General features: G+C 35.3%; 1 long non-coding RNA gene across 3 annotated transcripts in view; it reads right to left on the bottom strand.

The window, feature by feature from the left end:
* Positions 1-19,667: 19,667 nt before the first annotated feature.
* LOC142361460 (uncharacterized) overlaps positions 19,668-21,524 on the bottom strand; it is a 67,238-nt gene continuing 65,381 nt past the window's right edge. For all 3 annotated transcript variants that reach the window (XR_012764090.1, XR_012764091.1, XR_012764089.1), the window contains 2 exons: positions 21,162-21,273; positions 19,668-20,563 (listed from right to left, as the gene is read on the bottom strand). This is a non-coding gene — a long non-coding RNA (uncharacterized LOC142361460). The remainder of the gene's footprint in view (positions 20,564-21,161; positions 21,274-21,524) is intronic.

The raw sequence follows: 21,524 nt of genomic DNA on the forward strand, positions 1-21,524 counted from the left end.
GATGCATTTTTTCTTGTTGTTTTTGTACACTTCAGTATGAGAGGAAGAGAAAGTGCAGAACCTCTTCAATGCTAATTTTGAATTATGTTTTATTCAAGTTGATCTCAGAATGCATAAAGAGACAAATTAAATTATTCACTTCCTTGTATGTGCATAAACCCTGTAGGAAGAGATTGTTTCTCATAAATACTGGGAATCTTATGGTTGCTTGATAATCATGTATAAACACTAAAATTCATTGTTAATGAAGCATCACTGTTGCATGTACAGGAGCTCTGGGGAAGGAGTAATAGGTCAGAGTAAAATTTATGTGTTTGATCACTATTAAATTATTTTATTGGAAGGGTGTTATTGAACACCACTAGCGTTTTAATAAGTGGCCTGACTGTAATTAGCACAGTATTGTTCCTCTCTAGGCTGTCTAGCAGCCTATGATAATGTCATATGATTAAGGGTAGCATACTTATCAATCTTAAGCTGAATATGAATTTTTTTTTTTTTATGGCAATGTAGAAAAACTTATTCTTGGCAGTTGTTCATATACAAACTGTAAAATTGTCTTATTTTAAGTTTTATGTGACATTGAGTACATTTTTCCAGAACATAAAATCCATTTCACTACGATGTGAAACACTAACAATGTAGCATCTGAGACTTTGCACTGCATCCCTTTATAAATATTTGCTATGGGAAATTTCGTTCCTTTCTGGAAAATTAACTTGAGTTGGGGAGCACTGAAAGCATCAGCTGCGTAAGCTCAATGTTAATGGCATTATTTGACCTCTAAAACATCTTTCACTGTTGACGATAAATAAGTGAGTTTTACTGTAAAAATTTTGTGTATTGTAAATTTCTCCAGTGGCATGGGACCACTACTATTTAACAGGAAGGGAGGTATACTGGTAGGTCAGGCAGAGAGCAGACTGTGTGAATTAGGTTGCTGGGGGAGGATGTCTAGGTTCTCTGTTAAAGGCTTTGTCCCAATCCATGACGTGTGAGCTATCAGCATGATATATGTTACATTTCTTTATTTACTGAAAAATTTAAGAGGTTAGATTAACTTCTAAAGTTTTTCGGATTACTCTGACATATTCTACAGGCAGGAATGAAAGCTCTCTACATTTTTTAATGTAACCAAAACCCTGTCCCACTAAAGATCTTATTTTAAGTTGTTTACAGACTGGGAGAAAAGATCTGAGTTGTAAGAAAAATGGTTGCTTAAAGGAGTGAAGGGAATAGTAAAGGGAAATATATTTGACAAGGAATCAGGGAGCAGGGTAGGAATTTGAGGCTAGCTAGCAAATTGATTATAACAAGAAAGTAAGAAGGTGGGAACACAAATTAAAGAATGAGCTTAAGCACATACATGTGACTAAGAGGCAGCGAGGATAGACAGTATTGACTGTTCAAAGAAATTAGAGAAAGAGCTGGCACACAAAGACTGAATACTATGACTGAAAAAAGAAACAACCTGGGATATTAAACTGGTAATAGAAAGGGGAAAAAAGATTGTAGTAGGAAACAGAGGGATTAGAACAGCTATTTCAAAGTATTAACAGCATGGAAGAAAATGGAAGGAAATTACATGGGAAAGAAAGATGACCAAGAGCCAAATGAACCATCTGATGACTACAAAGTGAGCATATATAGACTGTGTTCCTGAATCTCATCTGTTCCTCAAATGCCTTCCAGTATTTATGAAACGCACAGGCTAGAGAATACAATTTCCTAAGTGTAGGCATACATCTGGGAACCTGTCAGCACCTTAGCATGATTTTCTGTTCTCTCTCCAGTGCTGGAAGTCTAAAGGTTCCTAATCAATAGTACTAGATGATGATATTCCTATTCTTTCCTTGTTTCCAAAGAAAGCTAAGGTTATACAGTTGCATTGTCTGTCTAACACCTTTTAACTAACTGGTCAAGGTCCACTAATTTTTCAGAGACCAAGTGGTCTAATTTTTCTGCACATTTTGTGAAGTGCAAAGACTGGTCAAGAATACAGACCTCATCATTGCTCTGCTGGGAAAAAAAGAAAACAGAGGGAGTCTACCTGGTGGTATTGTGTTGGCTACGTAGCTCCTGCTAATCAGCATACATGCAGCCCTGTACTGTTGAGTGTGCTTGTTGCTTTTCTAACTAAGTAAGAGGTAGGAAGGAGGCAGAGCTACTGGAATTTAATGGGGGTAACTATATGTAATTGGAGGCATCACAAGGAAGCAGTGAAGAGGCTAGAGATACTGGAGAACCTGAAGGGAGGAACTGGAGTCACAGGAAACTACAGCTAACAGCAGCTAATGGGAAGAGGACTCCCTGATGAGCATCAGCACTGAGTACATTGTTCCCTCCAGCCCACAAATCCTGAAGCCAAGCTTCACTGAGTTCCTGCATCACTGAAAACCAAAACACTTTTTTTCTAGTTCCCCAGAAATGGCTCACATGTACACTCAAAAGTGTAGAGTGAAGGAATACGGAGTTACAAAGCTTCAGAACTAGCCTCCTAAACTCTGTTTGTCCCTTTGTACACTGGGCAGTAGGTTCCCAGTGGCATTTCTAAGATATATTCGTGCATCCAAACTAACAAAAGACATTTGAGATGCAGTTTCTGTTTTTGAAAATGTTGTTCAGTTTAACTTCAAAATTCTGCATTCTGTAGATAAGCAAAGAAATACCAATAATAAACCCATTAAAAGGTTCTCTGCATGATAATGATTTGTACTTCTTATGTTATAGTTAAGTGTATTCCTCTCCTGCAAAGTGACTAAAATGTTATAATACTGGAATTTAAATACTCAGTAGGCTTCCATTATAGAGTCTTCTTGTTAGTCTTTCACTAAATTTTTGTGGGGAACCAAGTTCTTTCTTAGCAGCAGACTAATATTTTTTAACCCAGTTTCTTTAGAAGACTGCCAGTGAAATAATTTGCTTCTATTCATGTGGTTTACAAAGGTCTAAAATACAACATAGCAACAGAGGCGAGTGCATAACAGAAGTAAGACAGAAGTACCTGAGTCAGAGATGTCAACGTAGTCAAATCATTGACTGCTTTTTTCTTCATTTTTCATGAAATATTGCTTTCATACTTAATAAACTGGTTTTAAACTTTTTAAACTTTTTTCATTTCTTGGCTCCTTCTAAGACTAGGGTTACAGGCAATGGGCTGCGTGACAGAAGTTTTCTCCTCTTTTAGTTTATCCCACAATTCTAGTAACACTTAGTTCTTGGCTAACTGAAAATATGTTTCCCTACAGTTGAGATAAACATTATGCGAGTTATAGAAAAATCAGCTCTGTGCTCTCTTGCTGTCTTCAAGATCTGTATGGTATTATTCCCAGGAGCACAGAGTGATTGGTATCAAAGTTATTCATTTCAGACCACCACAGAGTGGAATAAATGTTTTTCAACAAAATATACACACTTCATGCTACCACTTCATAGCCGCTGATGTAAGCAGCGACTGATTTGTTCAAATATTACTTTGCACCTACTGTGTGGTGGTCACATTAAATATCTTTCCTCACAAATTATATAACTCACATCTGGTGCCTCAGCCTTGGGATCTCTGCCATGTACTGCTATATCTATCATTGCTTTTTTTTTGGCAGAAACCTTTTCTTCTACCAGCTTTCAAACTTCACTGCATTCTTTTTACATGTGGTGATAAATATGCACGTTAATTCCTGCCTTGTGCCAAGGTCGGAGACAAACAGTTAACTGTTGCTTTAGCTTTGACAACTCTTTAAAGACTTAGTAATACAATTCATCACCAACAACATTTCTGTCCTTTGCAGGGCATCTATGAAAAATTTTGGAAAATAAACTTCAATGAAATATGTTATTTTTCTCAAGTTAGGAACATTACTGAATATAGCAATTTGTATAAATTCTATCTGTAACTCAAGAGATGTGTTTCAGTTTCTGAATAGGCCTATAGTGAACACATTTTACATTATTTTTTAAGAGGATTACAAGTATAGAGTGGTTTAGACCTGTAATTACCCAGCCCAATAACAGTGGATCAGATTCTCTCCCATTTCTCATACCTTGTAATAATTTTCGTGTCTGAACCGAATGCAAAGCACTGCAGTTCTAATTATGTTATAGGTTCTCTGTAGAAGTGTTAATACCTGTGTAAGGCACTGGAGAATATTATCTACTTTTTTATTCTAAATTATCACCATTTAATTGTTTCATACTTGTTTCTGCTAGAAATATGTAAATATATATATTTCTCCATAATGTTTACACATGTTCTATTTCAGTTAAGTGTTCAGTTAGACTCCTATTAAGTTCAACAGTTCTCATGTTTTTTACTTATTTTTCTGGATCAGAACCTTTATATTAGTGAACACGCCATACATGTAACATTAGAAATTAATATCAAGTTTAAAATATGAGATGACTTGCAGTAAAAAGCTTTAGGAGATCAATGACATAGTCATCAAAATACGCAATTCTTTTTTTAAAATGTGATGCCAGTTTTGTGTGTCTATGTTTACCAAGGTTTTGCTCTAATAAAATGTAAATAACAGAACTTGAAAGATCTGAATATCCAAATGATATTATTTTGAAATATTTCTTTTCTAAGGTAAAAAAAAAAATAGTAAAATTTTGCCAGTGAAAGCATTAGAGAAATTTCAGAGTTGAATTCTGGAACTGTCAAAACTAGCTCTTTGAAAATTAAAAGCTCCTTTTTGACCTATTCAGCAAAGTATGATGACATGATTACATTGTTTTGAACAGCTGTAATATCCTGTGCCCCCTTACAACTGCTTTATTTTTGAAAAACAGGCTATGTCAAATTATCCAGTATAGCTGGAGCAAGCAATCCATCACAAAGCTCAATACCCAGAGTAAACAGTTAGTAACAGCTACAAACAGAACGACAATTCCCACAGCTCATTCAATAGTTCAGTTAAAAAAAAGAGCTGTGTAGAAATAATAAATTTCACTTAAATTTAATAAAATGTGTTTCTCTGACCAAAATTAAATACCTTCATTTATTTTCTGAACAAGAAAAAAAATTTGAAGAAACAGGCACTCAAGTAAGAAAAAAACAGAAGTAGTCAGTAGACCGAGGAAAAGTAGGAACTACTTTTGTTATATGCAGTCTTTCCCCTTATGTATGCTACATAACACTAATGTTTTGAAATTAAAACAGCAATTCTATCATTATTTAGAAGAGAAAAAAATGTTGTATTTTGATATCTCAATGCAGTAAGAAAACTTTGGTCGTATTCTGTCCAGTTCTGGGCTCCCCAGTTCAAGAAAGATGAGGAGCTACTGGAAAGAGTCCAGCGGAGGGTTACAAGGATGGCGAGGGGACTGGAACATCTCTCCTACGAGGAGAGGCTGAGAGAGCTGGGCTTGTTCGGCCTAAAGAAGAGAAGGCTGAGAGGGGACCTTATAAATGCTTACAAATATCTGAAGGGTGGGTGTCAGGAGGATGGGGCCAAGCTCTTTTCAGTGGTGCCCAGCGACAGGACAAGGGGCAATGGGCACAATCTGAAGCACAGGAAGTTCCGTCTGAACATGAGGAAGGACTTCTTCCCTCTGAGGGTGACGGAGCACTGGAACAGGCTGTCCAGGGAGGTTGTGGAGTCTGCTTCTCTGGAGATATTCAAGACCCGCCTGGACAAGGTCCTGTACAACCTACTGTAGGTGACCCTGCTTCGGCAGGAGGGTTGGACTAGATGACCCACAGAGGTCCCTTCCAACCCCTACCATTCTGTGATTCTGTGATTCTGTATTATTAAGCACATATTACCTTATTATCTATCAATAGCCATATACTGACAAAAGACTCAAAACAGCTAAACTGTACAAAAAAAACTTTCCTAGAGAAGTATAGAAGCTTCCATAATCTTTATTCAGAGAAAGAAACAGTCCACTCTTATAAATTCAGATTATAAAAATTAATTACATTGGTATTTTGATAACTGGTAAAATAGATTTTGCAACAGTATCTACCAATAAAAATTAAAAAGTAGTTTTTTTCCAATAATATGTTATTTAGTACATGCTTGCAGCTTCATGTTTAAAACATTAACAGATTTTTTATTCATTTCCATTTGGAAAACATTGATCATCTTTCTCTGTGTTTCCTGTCTTGAACTGGGAGAAACTCTGCTAAAAAAAGAAATAGAGTTTGTCAAATCAATCTAGGGGAGTTTGGAGGCTGTGAGATGTCATCCTGATAACTTTAAGATATTATATTAGTTCTAGTGAACTGAGATAAGAAAAAATTTTATATTGTTATAGTATTGTATAATAGTAAATAAGGTGCATTTTGTAAATTAAAATCTCAGGATCAGGTTAATGCTTAGCTAGAGAGAAAACAAAAACTACTAATCTAACTGTTGGAGAAAATCAGTTTTCTTTCCTTACAGTTACAACAGTAAGGAAAGACACTTTTAGAACAGTAAAGTGAACAAGGTAGAGAAGTTCATTATTTCTGCAAGGGAAAATAATTCTCTTCGTCTATGAGAATTGCTTTAGTGCAAGTTGTTTGCTGTAAAAACTCAGTAAAGGATGTATGTCCAGTTAATTTAAAATCTGGAAAGGAAAACGGTTTCAGAAAAAAAATCTTGATGTTTATCATAAACACAAGATAAATATCCTTTAATTTAGTGTCAAAGTAAATATGCTTCATTCACCCAGAAAAAAACCCCTCCTGAGTCACAGTCAGACATCTTCCAACAAGTGCCCAACGTAGGTATGACTGTTTCTCCATAGCGAGCTGATATCTGGCAGATACCACTACTCCAGAGTGTCAATGTCACAGTAAAATTCTGATGTCTAAGACAAGAACCTCTATTAGGTAACTGGAATCTGGAAAATTATGTTTCATTTTTATTCTAAGCACTTAGCTTAAAAGCTTATCAAAAGAGTACAGTTGCTATGCCAAAACAGAAAAGAAAGTACTTCTCATCAGAAAAGAAAAAAATGCCTTTTCCAACACAGAATGGTCTATTTGGAAACAAAGAAAGAAAGTACATTTGTATTTTTAGAATTCCTTCCACTGACTTTTTTGACTAGAACTCTATTCATAGAACTAAAGTGTCAATTTAAATTCTTTACTGTTTCAAAAATTTTTTTACATAAATGGCTTGTTAATGATATTGAGGAAAGTAAACAGTCAAAATGAAGGAATGAATTAATGATTTCCATGGTTTTTAGATCAAGCTTCTACTTGCCACAATTAAAAAAAAGACCAGACAGGTACAGTATAATAACAATAATTCTTAATTTAAGGTTTATGAAATATTATCCTCTCAGTCTAAGTAACCATCAACATTTATTTGAACCACAATAGAATTAAAGATATAGTTTGGTACATATTGGCACTTCAGACAAATTTTAATTTAGCCCAGAAATCTGCATGCAGATGACACTTATTCACTAGTGCAAAGTGGATGTAGGAACCTTGTAGGATACACAAAATGCACCTCTGAGCATACATAAGTGTAGACTATTGATAAGAAAATCTAGACTATACATATAATTTAGTAAAATAAACTGGGGAGTTGAGATGTTCCTGCACACAAGTTATATTATAATACTTGCAAACCTGGCTTTTTATATTTAACTTTTTAATCTGCAGAGCAATTTACACTCTACTGCCATCATAGCTGCTTTGAAAAATTGTCAACTCTAGTTATAAAGGATGCATTGCTTTGGTTTTGTTCGAGACATCATGCACCATTTCTTACTCACAGATGTCTCCTGATTATCACAAAATCATCTGTTTTTTGTAAGATCACGCTAGTGTGCTAAGTTACAGTACTACACTCCGTGGAGCTATTATAGCTGTCATTTAATTGCTAGCATGTAGCAGGCAGAATGAAAGATAATGTCATGTATTTTATGTTTACTTAGCAGTATTATCATTTAGCAAAAAAGTAATAGGCTGAGAATATTACAAAAAAGTAAAAACTGCCACTGGAGTTCTGCTTTTTTAAAAATAATTTCAAAGCATATATTTGGAACCAAATGTATTTCACATTCAGCTTTCAGAAAAGAAGAATCAGAACTCTATTTTAGACAAATTGCTTCTGAATTTTTGAGTTCCAGTATGAAAAGCTTTCTGTGCAGGTTCATAGGTACTGATGTGTTTACTTCAAACTCTGCCTCAAGAATTTCTCAAGAAAAACACACAGTTCTCTTGAGAAAATATCGTAAATAAAATAAGAGCAAGCAGCAACAATTCCAAATAGTTTCAGCATACTAATGATGGATATGTCCACCCTTCTAGTTACCAGAGATTTTCTCTGCCTTTTAGATCACCAAAGTACTCGCTCCAGTCAGGATTTTCAGAAAGAAAAAACTTCTCACAAAGTTAAAATGTAGTGATGCATCTTACACTCAGGGTTGAAACCCTGCCTTCCCTGAAAAAAACAGCAAAAATTTCAGTAATTATCTTGACTTAATTATTTATGTTAGGTTTTCCTCAGACTAGGGAATGTGGAAATACAACTCATATAACTGCTCTAGTAAGTCACTTTTCATAGCAAATATATGCTTCTTTTAAATATAATATTGTGCCTTTAAACAACATAAAAACCTCTTATGATGCTAAGTTTATTTTCCACTTATGGTAGACAAGGAGAACTAAAGCTCCCATAACAACAAAGTACATTTTAAGTGGATTTTAGCACCATATGGGGAATAATTGTAAAAGGCGGTGGACTTCAATCAGACTCAGAAAAGGACTTCTATGGTCTTTGAAGCAAATTACTTCTGTTTCACAAATGGATGCTAATCATAACAGAACAGCATCAAGGGTATTGCAGCAATCCAATCTCAGACATAAAGTTTATGACACTAATTGATTTGTTATACAAACAGAAGTGATTCTTTATCTTTTCAATATAAATTAGATAGCAATCCTTGTATTTAGTACTACAAAGCTCTGGACAAAGGCTGCATGTATACTGTGCAATCTGAAAATGTAATTCATGGGGAAAAATCTTGTTATTATTTAACATATACCTCATATATGTATTTGGCAGATTCAGTGGGCAGTAGGAGATGATTATTCCTCTCAAACCGCTTCACAGAGATGCTCCATATCTCTTCATAGCACTGCATTTTGCCATATACATACTTTGATAGCTTTGCTGATACTGGTACTTCAGAATCCAGTCTGATTTTATTTTAATAGGGAAAAGACAGTTTGTAAGAAAGTATCTCAGTACAAACTTTCTTACAAACTGCTTTACCATTTCTTACACTGAAGACTTTAGAGTGAAAAATCGTTTTATGATGCTTTGTGAGAAGGCAGCCCTTTCCTAAGTAGGTGTGATCAAAATAATAGGACTTTTAGGAATAACTCTTTTGTTGCAGTCATTACCTTTGCTGCCATTTGTAATAAAATAAAATGTAGTGCTTTATTCAACAGCCCCAACTTGAAGCATCCCAAAATTTGGGCACTTAGTGCCTAGTAGTATCTATTTTCAGTTTAAAGACAGTGATGCAATTTCTACTTAGCTTCATTTTGTATCAGCCCAAAGGAGAAAGTTTAAAGTTTAGTTCTCATAAAGTCACTTACTGAATATTATTACAAAAATGTATGATGAATACTACAGTTGACATTGGTAGACCAAGGAGCAGTTCCTACACCAAGAAATAAATGATAAGCATGAATTGTTACCACGTAGACTGGGAAACCCATCAAGCAAAGGTACAAAGTCATTACTTGAAAAAAACTCCAGGACCTGCAGGAATTACTAGCCCTTACTGCCCTGCCCAACCTCCCCTAGTGCAGCCCCCCACCCTGCCCGCAGCCCACACAAACGGGGTTTTGGGGAGAGTAAATGGCTACATGTGTTTAGGAAACCTCTTAAAAATCAGTGCTGTAATTGAATCTATTTTTGTGACTATGGGTGATCATTTCACCAGCGAGTTGCCATCATAGTGGTGAAAGGATCTAACCAAGTTTAGTTCAGATCCTCATCTGCTGTGATGCAAGAGTCCTAGCTGGCTGTAGATAACATGCAAGAAAATCATCAACATGTACAAGCACTTTCAAACCATAAATGTATCATTATCTTTAAACATATTGTTTCTTCTTGATAATGTATTTGATGAACAAAGATGACTTGGCTGAAAAACAATAAATTACTACAGCTACATATGTTAGCTCAAGTATGTGAATCCTTTTTAAACATCCAAAACCAAGAAGTGGTGTGGGTGATTTTTCTTCTCATATTATGAAAACATGCATTGTTATATTCTAGCACCCCATCCACATTTCTCCTCTTGAATAACCTATAAATAAATTAATACAATTTATTTAAGTTATCTGTAGATGATACTGTCTAAGAACCTGCACTGTCATGGGGCTCTTTGACCAATTTGAAGTGAACGCATCACTCATTTATCCAGAAAAAAATAAGGAATTCTAAAAGTTTAAAACACATACTCTTACCAAACATACAATATAGTTCTATAAAATATTAGTAGGAAAGAGGAAAATAACCATTGTTTTGGAATTCCGAAACATTCTTAAGGTACTTACACCACCTGCAGGCTCCAAAAATGAATAAAAGAAAAGGCACTCTGTCTTTTCCTCTATATTTAACATTGTTTCCAATTATATTTTCCCTTATACTTACAGCTCTGTTCTTTTACGCTTATCATTGTCATATATTTCATCTGTATGTATTTCTTTCCATTTTACTTCCTTGTATTGTAAAAATGTTGAATTTAAAATGAAAAAAGGCAGTAGATACTGTAAAATATTCTGTTATTCCTGGATTCTAACTTTCTACTTTTTTTTAGTTTAAATTTTTATACAACCACTTTAAGCTACAACTACAATTACTTCAACGTTCATCCTCAGAAAAGCAAAAAAGGCATTTAACAATTTATTTAACTTAGTTTTTTTTCTTATGTTTACCTTAGTATTATTAAAATTTTGACAGATTTTGTTGAAAACCTGTGCGACTTCTGGACTTTTCTTTTGGCTTCAGTTTTCAGTATGGCCAAAAATATATCCCAAAATTAACTACTTGTTATATAAAAGCTATTGAACTCCTGTCATTGAAAATGAAGTTTATTTATTTTCCTTTTCTATGAGTTTCTGAGACCATTATTTGACAAAGACAAATGTCTTTTTCCAATCAGATCATTATATGTGCATGTAAACAATTAAAGAGAACATCCATGTATGATATGTAGATTAAATATAAATTACACTGAGAATGCCTTGTCCCTACTTTCCAAAAGTCTAATTTTTCAGTAGACTTAATATCCTCATTAATTCCATCTGCTAGAGAAACAGAGATAGTCCTTAACACAGCCAGACTCCATGGCATGTTTATGTAAAGTTAATCCCAGATAGGTAATACTGAGGCTTGTGTGTGTATGCGTATGTAGGGATATGAAAAAGAAACCTGTGGAAAGAAAATTACAAGAAGAATCTAAGACAATAGGCCTTGGAATTGTACTGCAAAGTAAATAAGCTGAAACTTCCACATTATTGCAAGAAAATCATGTTGCACAAGCATGAAAACAGTGCAATAAACTTTTACTATGAAACTCACACAAAAAGTTAGTAGTAGCTGGTGAAAGTTGCCGTCGGTGTAGTGACAGCACACAGTTATTTAAAATGATCAGTGCTAAGGGTATTAAAGATAATTCAGGAGTTCTTCTGCTCCTGACATCAAATTACAAATCTGAAGATCCTGAATTTCTTTTGTGTAAACCCTAGGTTCATTCTGCCACTACTGGTGAAGAGGTGTGATGAAACAACGTTTTAAACGACTAAAAGAGGTCATTGTGGCTGCAAAGAAGTGTAGCAGAATTATCAGTGTGGATTCCATGGGTTATTCCTAGGGTATTTTGAAACTATAATTATTAACTTTTGAGATATTTATGCCCAGTGCACCTCACTGGGAAATAACTATTTTACGTTTACAGATTGGTAAATAAAGATTTCCCGTCACACTATTTCAGGACATCTAAAGCTGCATGCATCAAACAAAGCAATATTTCATAAACTGTCTAACTGAACATGTCTGGAGAGTGCAAAAAGTTGGGTTTCCCACATCTATTTGCAGGACTAATATTCTTTGAGCTTGGACTTCTTCCAGAGTTTGCTTTTTATTTTCCCAAAAGTAACTATGGTACTGTCCTCTTCAGGCTCGTTTCTGTCACCCTGGTTTGAGCAAGATATGTGGCTGGGAAAGCGATTCAGATGGTCTGTATAAATCCAGAAGTTGGAAGTCCATCAGAGTAGATAATAAATATTATGTTTTCTAAGTTAAATATTCTTTTTATTTTTTTAACTAATCCATTATTAAACTTTGGATTATTTTACTAAGCCTGTAAGTAGACTTATCACTGGCTAGAGATGAGCATTTATTCTTGCAGTCAGCAAATCAGTTCAAAACACACAAATTATTCCTGCTGCAAATTCACAGAAATTCAGTCCTCTTAGAGGCAAATTAAAGCAGTATGATTTTTTTTATATCCCTGATAAACAGGTATGTAAAAACACGTATTGGATCATTGGGCTACATCTGGACCCAAACTGTCTCCATCTGCTTTGTGTATAGATTACATTGCTTCTATTACTTGAAGTCAGCTACAACAATACATTAAATAGATAAAATTCACATTAATATGCAAATTATCCCCAAACCATAATATTCTATCTTTCCATATGATTTGGTTGAAATAGAATCAGTCAATTCAGCAGCCAGTTCAATTCCATTTATAATTCCATCTATATTTCCCAGGACCATGTTAAATTGGAGCATTTTTCTGCACTACTATTTTCAGAAGTATGTGACGTGGGTTTAGATGCAGGCCACAAGTTAATGGATATTATCTTCTGTCTGCCAAATGCTCCATGACTTTTGAATAACAAAAAAAGGATTTAATTTCTGCCTAGAAATGCAACAGACTAAATATAATCATTAGCTCCTTTAAAAAGGGCTGAAGATAACCTAAAATACCCAAACCTTGGATTTGGAATCCACTTTTTTAAGCCTAGTATGGTATCCTGAATGTCATTGCTTCATAAGTAAAAGTTAAAGCAGTAGCCACTATAAAAATACAAATAATTTTGGATGAAGCCAGACATGAAATGCTTCTTCTGCTTCACATAATTAAGGATGTATGGCAGTTCTAAATTAATTTTTCTATCAATTAAATGAAAGAAAACTAAGGATTATTCTTTGTAACATCATAAATACCACTGCACAGATCCAATAAATGACAACTGTATGTCACAGAGCAGGGATGGACAGCAGGCTTTTTTACCAGTTCTGGGGCATGTCCTTCCTAACTGAACCTATTTAAATCATCTTTCTCTATTGAAACACTAACTAAACTTCCCCCTTCTCCCCCTGCAGATCTAGGATATTGTTTCTACTAGCTTTAGGCAATACAGTGTCTTCCAACATTGCCTTAATTTTGTGAGGTAGCTCTATTGCACTGCAGAGAACTAAACTGATGACAGAATCTTTTCTTTGGGCTCTGGAAAGCTCTTCATACGTTAAACTACGCCCACATTAAGGGCTTCCTCTTCATAACGATTGCTTCAGTTAGGAGGTCAGTTGGGAGTGTTAAAATTATATTGTGTAACCTGGGTAGCCTGTAGGGCATGATATATGTCTCCCATTCACACAGTTCAGAAAACAGTGTCTATTTAGCAGCAGCCAGGTCTGCCTCAATGATGAATTCTAATCAGAAGTCAAGGAGATGGCAAATATTTCTGATACTCATGAAGTTCCCTCTTACTGCTATTATTGCAGAGTCTTACATAACTGAAGGCTAAAGCTAACACAACATCTTTCTAAAAGTCATTATTTGCTTACACACTAAAAAGAACTTGGAAGAGTTTGTGTAACATTGCCCCCTTGTGAACTTTTTTGTAATATTTCTATTTCAAAACTGCTAAAATGCATTTTTACCTCTGTTATTGTTGTATCTTATTCTTCTTGATGACTAAGCGTAATTCTTCTAATAATAATAAAACTGTATGCATTTAAAGGCAAAATACTCAGATTCCATTAAACAGGAAAAGCTAGAATATTCTGAATTTATTTCTTATTCAACTCATCAGTCAGATTTCCAGGACAGACTGGCAATAGCCCACTGTTCCAAACACAGAATCGCTTTCATATTTCAGGTCATATTAATAATAAAAATTAAACTGACCCATACTTTTATATAATACTGTTGGACAGGCATAAAATTTAGTACCTCATTTACCAGACCACAATAAAATGAAAGAATAAATAGTTCTACTGGAGAAAACATAATTAAATAGTATACTCTGTGCAAAATATAAGCTGAATTTTGGCAGGACATGAATCACTGTAGCTGCAATTCTGCATTCAACAGTTAAGGTCATTTTAATGGCTTGGAGGAGGATTATGCGTTGCAGTAGGAATTACTCTAAATTCCATTCACTGCCTGTAAAAGGTTACTGCTAATCTTTTGGTGACATTGACTCCACCAGAAACATTAGGTAAGGGACAGACATTTCAGAAGTATTTGAAATCCAGTACCTCTTATTTGGTTACCTGTATTTTTCAAAGATTTTCCTCTGGTAGAAAGAATCTGTCTCTTCAGGTGCTTAAATGTGCTCTCTTTTCTGTAAGTAATCTTGTCCCAGGTGTAACTGCTAAATATGCTGAACTGTACCTTCCCGTATACTTATACGAAATCTATAGATGACTTGCCAGGTTAATGACAAATTCTCAGTCTTTATGGAAATGAGGTACTGTAGTCACCTGTCACAACAGGAAACAATAATGTGATTTTACATATAAATGTGTGTGTGTATACATATATATACGGCCATTACAGCAAATTTGTTTGAAACTAAAACAAGTTTTTCATTGGATTACATTCATTCATTCCTCCTTTTTAAAATATTATTTTGCCTTTTACCTAAAAATGGAAGCTGTTGTGAAAAGTCATTTGGCACCCAGGTGGCAGTACTATCATAAGGGAGGCAGAACTTGCATCATGAAGACCTTGCTTTAGGCTCAGCTTTGGAGTGGGCACCATGCCAGTCTAACAGATGGGCATCAGTAATGGCAGCAATGTGCCCTCGCATGTGCCTCTGCATCTACTGCATTTGCCTAGGGAAAGCCTTTCATCCAAGATTGTCCAAACAGCTGTTCATTCTGAGTTTCTATCTGTATTGTTAAGAAGAGATGTCAACACTAATCCATTTTTAAGCTAGATTAATTATTTTAAAAAAGAAAAGTAAAGCAACTTTTTGGCTGGTAGAGTGTGAGCAGAGAAAAGTCAATATCTTTACACAAGCACATCAACTTCATAAGGCTCTCCACTCCAGCTTTCAAGTGAAAGAAAAACTGAAAAGCCATGGTTAGCCAGCATAAAACAAGGGACTAAAGCTATGCCATCATGAACAAACCCAAATACAGATGAGACCTAGCTTAACATGATACCCCAGCTGGATGCCAGCTCATTACTCTTTCTGTGACCAAGGGGTGGCTACTTGAACAACCACTGTTCCATATAACAGTTATTCGAGAGATCACGTTCCCCTTCTAGTCTCACTCTCTGGTGGTTTCTTTGTTATATCTGTTTCCTAAACATGCCACAATGTGACAGGGGAGGAGAAAAAGAGAGGCAATAGTCAGACAGTGACAAACTGTTCTGTGCTTCACAGTGCCTTGGTACTGTGCCTCACAGTACCAAGATTAATCCCACTTCCACTGCAGTGATGGGAAGAAAATTAACAAATTGACACAAAGTTTTCTGGCACTCCAGAATCTCCTTTCTATGTCCTTTCTCTTTGGCACTAAATCAGGACCTGCTGTCCCACAGTGGGAGACTAAAAGGCCAGAGCTTTTCCCATTGACTGTTTATTTAACTGAAATCCCATATGACCAAAATCATACAGATGAGATGCTGGTCCGTGAGCTTTCCAAAACCTAGGGCTTTCAGACTACCGGCTCATACAGTCAGACAGTTGACAAATTACAGCCCTGAAGTTACTGACATCATGTCACTACTTTACTGGCAACAAAAGCTGTAAGGCCTGCTGGTTCAGCAGCTCTAAAAGGGTTGGCTGAATGCATGGATATATGTAGTATCCAGCTACATTATGTTTCCTAAGTGTCTTTGAGACGACAACAAAATGTAGGTTTCTGTGGCTGATTCAGCACACTTAGCCTGCAGGACTGACATGAATATGTTGATTTCTGAAAATTGCTGGGGTTCCCCTTCAAATTGCGGGGCCTGTATAAAAACCCTGTCCAGTTATGTGGACCTCATATGTGATTATGTATATTGATTCCTTCTAAAACGTATTTATTAGATGCTATAAAAGGTGAAAATATCACTGAATTAAGGACTAGAAATCCAATGTAGACATTTCTCAGTATCTCAGTAGTAATTTTCCTCCTGATTTGTATATATTGGCTTCCTAGCCATTTGTATTTCCTGTGGTGAACCTGTGCTTTTTACATTTGCAAACTATATCTGTACCAAAAAGGTCCTACTTAGTTATTTTTCAAAGACAGATTTAAAAAAGAGCTGCATGTTTCGGTCAGTAGACATCCTTCTAGGCCAGGCTCCATTTTAATCCTTTCCTTCCAATGGTAATCTTTTAGGGCGGTAGTATACAATCTACACTAAGAAGCAAAATAAGTAGAGGCAGAAAAGTGATAGTATTTTCACTTTTACAACACCAGCTCTGTGGAGAAACGAAGGCTTTATTCTTATCTTCTATAGTAGCTGAATTTCCTTTGCATGCTGCTAAGAGTACGTCAGCCACCAGCTGGAAGACACGGGTGCAATTCTGACCCGGTGCAATGGAAATGTTATTTCAGTTTAATAGCCCACTAATAGCTCTTACAATGAGTATTTAACCAAGCAAACAAAAAATCCTTTTCCAGAACTGCTTTACCAAATAAGCTTATGCTACTAGACAGGAATTTTCAGGTAAAGGAAAGAGGGAAATATTTCCAAGTTCCCTTTATATTAATGTTAAATTGTTTGCTCTGTTAACTACTTGAATCCTGATGTATGATATAATCACATCATAAACTCTGCTGTAATTAAACAACGACCTCTGGGAAACTAATGGACTTCTGGAAAATATCCATCAATAAGTACATAAAAGATATGTTCCTTTCCCATTGAATTAATTCACATGAATTTCCATAAGATCACATCAAATTCCAGTTTGGACTGAAAAAGACAAAAAAGGTTCTTCACGTGACATTATTGTTTTAAAAAGTCTTTAATGTGTATAGAAATGACCCAGGCAGTTAGCTGGAACACATTTCAGAAAATGACTGTACTCCTTTCTGCATGATGTCAAAACTGTCTTTGCCACCTATCTTCCTAACATTTCTTCAGAACTCATTAAAGAATTTACAAATAAACTTTCCACATTAAAACCTAGGGCATCCATGCAGTGTTTTGTTCTATTGTGAAAGCCACAGCAATTACAGATTAGTCTGGTAAATCTTTGGCTCCTATCTCCCTAATTTTCTAAAGGCAACATTTTCTATTGTAACTCATTATTATTTGTTACCTTGACAAGTTTTCTCATCAAGCCTTCAAGGCACAAATGACTTTGGACTTGGCAGCCCTAAAACATTTCTCATCAAAAAAGTCTGTAGAACATTTTGTTAATTCTCTCCGTATTGGTGTCAACACAGCAAGTGGGGAAAAAAAGGCTTTAGGAAGAGCTTACAACTCTTCTCCTGCTGCTTGAGGAATGAAGTGTATATGCATCTGTATATACTCCTGCAAATATTCCTATGTATTCCTGTATATGTATATACTACCAACTATTCTCTGCTGTTATTTGGGCAGCATAGTGCTAGGACATTTCTCCCCAGATCTCTGCTCCTTCTTTCCCCCCTAGCATGGCAGTGAGATTTTTCGCTCTGCTGTAATTGCTTCCTGCATTTAAATGGCGCTACTTCTAGCAAAGCAGAGTAATGTTGGGTCCTCTAAATCATACTCAGCTTGACTAAAACCCAACTGAATAAAGTCATTCTGACTACTTCAACAAGCCTTTGAAGTGTCTGTTATGCCAAGTGAAACAGCATTATACCTTACATTTTTGCTCACTCATACACAAGCACTCTCACATAGATTTATCCAGTCTTCTGGATGGACTATTTTACACTTCTAAGACACAATGTTAGTCCCCCAAATAAAACCACTATGATCAAGAACCCTTGGGAAAAAAGGTAGTATATAGGTACAAGAAATTAAAAATTTACCGAAAGGTTAAAGAATTGTCATACATAGACAACTTTCCAGTTGTGTGTACTACTAAATATTATATTCTGGATGACAGAGGAAACAGGTGTAATATAGCATTCACACATTACTTTCATGAAAGAGAAGCTCTGAAAGCTTACCAAACTGACATTCTAATCACCATAGTCAAATGGTAAGTGAAGTGCATTTCATCTGTTGCTTTCAAAAATGTTTTCCTTAGGGGCTACTGAAGATATATATTAATTACTGACTGCAAATGATTACAATATAGTGCAGTCCAACATGTAATTCAACATTCTTTAACAGTGTTTTAGTTTGATGGTCTGACAGTCATGTGGAATTTGGAAAACCTGAAAGTTTAGGTTTTGGTTTGAATCAGTTTAGTGGAGCTCATCTGAGTTCTTGAGCCTGTCTTGCTAGGGAATCTCTCTTTTTGACCTGAAATCCCACATTCTGATCTTTTCAATAGAAAACAAACCACCGTTAAAACTAACTAAAATTTGTTTGCTTTTTGCAAGTTGCCATTTTCCAAATTAAGAATCTTCCATACAACTCTAGTTTGTAGTTCTCTTTTATTTTCCTGCTTTTTAAATGTTTTTTTAGTTGCTTACGGAGAAATACTGCCAGGGTGTTTTTGTACTGTGTTTAAAAACCATTTGCTTATGTCACTCAGACCTGGAGGTCCTTTTCTTTTATGTTTATGCTGCTTTAAAAAAAATAGAATAAGTTATCTATTAAAATATCTACCTACAATTTGTAAAGCAATGTAAGCTCTACAAAATATTATCTGTGGAACTTTATAAAACACCTTACTTCCTCTGTGAATAAATGGAAAATTCTTCTTAAAAATGAACAGCAAATTATAAGTGAACAAGGCAATTGTCTATTGTGGTGCAGCAGGCATGTATTCATGTTCTCTCTTACCCAAACTAAAAATATTCCTATCATTACTAGGGAGGGATTTGATTTTGGATCAGTTTTAGAGTTCTTACCTGAGACAAATCTCTGTTATGCCAAAAGTGTATAAAAAAAATATTTTAAATATTCCTGAAATCATGACCAAATGAACTCTTCACTATGTATATGACAAATCATATTATGACTTTCGATTTAAACAGTGTAGACAATTATTTTCCCTAGTATTCAAGTTTGGATGTGCCCTTCATCCCAGGTCTCTAGCTAAACCCAAGTGTCTATGTAAGGTTTAAACGTCTCATCTTTTACAACAATGTTCAAATGTAGCTTTGTTTTTTTCTGTATAGATGACCAAGGCCTTTCTCCAGACCTTACTTTGACAAATAAAAACTTCTCCTAATGCTTTTATGACAGTTATGTTGCACCCAGAAATTTATCCTAGAACAGTGCTTCCTGACAATTTCATGTATGTGCTCCATGAATTAAAAATGCAGAAAAAAGACACATGCTGGGCCTTTACATTCCTTGATTTTTTAAAACATTCCTTTATTCCTTAATTTTCATTTAATTTTCAGCATTTTTCCTGGCACATTTGGCATAGATGTATATATGTGTACATGTGTATGATTGCCTACATATGTAAGGTACAATATATATAAGGTACAACATTATCATGCTTAACAAAACTAATAAAGAAATTTAGGATTGAGTTAGATAAATTATGAGTGGAACATCTGACAGAAGCATTACCCATTCCCCCACCCCCCAGCTTATGTTATTTATCTGAAGGACACTTTTGAACATAATAAATTTAATTCATGAGTCCATAGCATTCAGTGTCTCAGTTTCTTAACATCACGCTGATGACACTGAAAAACTATGCGGATGAGAGTCAGACTGAAGCATAGACACGAAAGGAACAAATTACTATGAATTACTATGACTAGATTTGCAAGATTTGTACACTGGTCCACATTATGGTTTTCATAGATCTTGGATTTAGCATAGGATGAGTACAGAGCAGTACAGGTAGGGAGGAAATTGACATAAATTTGGGTTCTTCAGTCAAATCCACTTTTCCAAACCATTTATGCTTTTTGTAGCATTTTGCTTCATTTTCATATAAATTCATATGCAATAAACTAAACATTCTACGGAAGGTATCCTTTGCCCAAAACAACTGCAACCAATATTCAGAAGGAAAATTTTGGACTTCTTACTTCTTTTTAAATTATAAAAGACCTCCCTATAACAGTCCCCTTCTGCCTTTTGCTATACTGAAAAATATTTTCTCCTACAAGCTGTTTGATGATGATGCCTGGCAGGACATACCCATATCTCCAGATATACAGTGAATGCTGGCATACAAATTGCTCTTCAGCTGTTATGAATTTCTCATTCTTGTAGTATTGATTTCCTACAGAGAAAAAAAAGACAAATAACTTTTAGACATGCTGGGTATTACACAGCAGGGAGGTAGCATATTCCCTTTATTTTTGTTGTCACTGCTCCAGTTTCATTTAACAAATTGCTCAAATAGATTAATTCACTTACAATTTTGTATATGAGACCCAGATGCTTTTTATCCCCAAGAGCTGACTCCGAGGACTATGAGGTAATGACAATAATAGCAAACACCTTTTATCTTTATGAGGATTATAAACCTATACTCTACTTGTTTTGGATGGTTTACCTTTCACAAGAGAAAAGAGAACTCTGGAACACAAAAGCGCTGATCAACTTGTGGAAGAAGACCTGTGTATGCTTTTTCCTCTGCGCTCTCCTGAGACATGTATACATTCTGGCTTCCCCAAAAAATTAGAGTATGTGTATTCTTCAGACGTAGAGTGATCTAGCCAGATACCTGATACAGCAATCAGGGCAAAAAGGACTCCTGCATGCAGTGCAAAGTGTTCCAGCCTGGCACACGAGGCACAATCAGAGACACCCCCCCCCAGAACAACATGGAATGCCTGGACGCATATGTTCAGATTGCCCAGTGTGTCCAAACTTACAAATGATCTGAAGCAAAACCAGGTGTTTTATAGCTTTTCCAGGGCTGCAGTTCTTTTCAGTCAGTTCATTTCTAATTTTCAGTTTACTGAGAACTATTCTTTCTTCGTTCATCTATTCAAACCAGAACACAAAAACGAAAATTTATCCATTTCCAATAACTTTTCTGCTGAGGTCCATATGGTCTCTGAAATACACAGCAATTTCTTGCTGATTTTCATTACATAGCCATGTAAATCCACTGAAGGCAGCTAGAAGAAAAAGGAGTAAGTATAGTTTTAGAGTAATTTAGATTATATACAAATGCTTTACATTTTTAACTCAAAGGATTAATTGCAAGCATTTATTTATTGAACATTATTTGT

The sequence above is a fragment of the Opisthocomus hoazin genome, chromosome 5, assembly GCF_030867145.1.
Source record: "Opisthocomus hoazin isolate bOpiHoa1 chromosome 5, bOpiHoa1.hap1, whole genome shotgun sequence".
In the NCBI taxonomy this organism is placed as follows: domain Eukaryota; kingdom Metazoa; phylum Chordata; class Aves; order Opisthocomiformes; family Opisthocomidae; genus Opisthocomus; species Opisthocomus hoazin.